Source organism: Cucurbita pepo, chromosome LG15 (assembly GCF_002806865.2).
Source record: "Cucurbita pepo subsp. pepo cultivar mu-cu-16 chromosome LG15, ASM280686v2, whole genome shotgun sequence".
In the NCBI taxonomy this organism is placed as follows: Eukaryota; Viridiplantae; Streptophyta; class Magnoliopsida; order Cucurbitales; family Cucurbitaceae; genus Cucurbita; species Cucurbita pepo.
The window spans coordinates 2,333,122-2,333,741 of record NC_036652.1 but is presented as its reverse complement, the minus strand read 5'-3'; the positions used below and the strand labels follow the sequence as shown (position 1 = coordinate 2,333,741).

General features: G+C 32.6%; 1 protein-coding gene across 1 annotated transcript in view; it reads left to right on the top strand.

Annotated features, from left to right (window-relative positions):
* LOC111811391 (phosphatidylserine decarboxylase proenzyme 2-like) overlaps nt 1-620 on the top strand; it is a 28,574-nt gene that overhangs the window by 13,510 nt on the left and 14,444 nt on the right. The window lies entirely within an intron of this gene.

The following is a 620-nucleotide window of genomic DNA, read 5'->3' as shown; positions in this document are numbered from 1 at the left end:
TTTTTTTTTTTTTTTTTTTTTTTTTTTTTTTTTTTTTTTTTTTTTTTTTTTTTTTCCGGCTCAGATCAAGATAGCTAAACAGAGCAACATCACTTTCGGAGAATATGAGATAAATGTTGATTAATCTTTGCTATTTCCCGCTTAAGTTCTTTTAAAATGATCCTTTCAGGTTAGTTTTCATTCAGTTTTTGGATAGAAAATATTTGCATCGAAATATCAGTATATACACAACTAGGAGTCTTCTTTTAGACTCTTGTAATCTTTTTCGTTTTATTTTTGCTTTAGGTGTTTTGTTTTCCTTTTTCCTCTCCCGTTAGAAGTTTGTATCCTTCAGCAGTTCTCTTCTTTTTCGAAGTCTGTTTCTTATTAAAGAAATAAAAATTGTGAGAATGCGACAGCTTTCCAAAAGGAAAATGGGTTAAACAAAACCCTAATGAACTTGAATATTAAGAAAAGATAAATTATAGCTGTTAATCTTAATCAACTTGAATGTCAAGAAAAGATGAATTTTAGAGGGACTGAGCCATGAAAGCCAATCTAGAATCCAACAAAATAGCTGTGTCTACAAGCTTGAACCTGCCCCCAAGGAGGAGGAGGAGGAGGAGGAGGAGGGGGGGGGG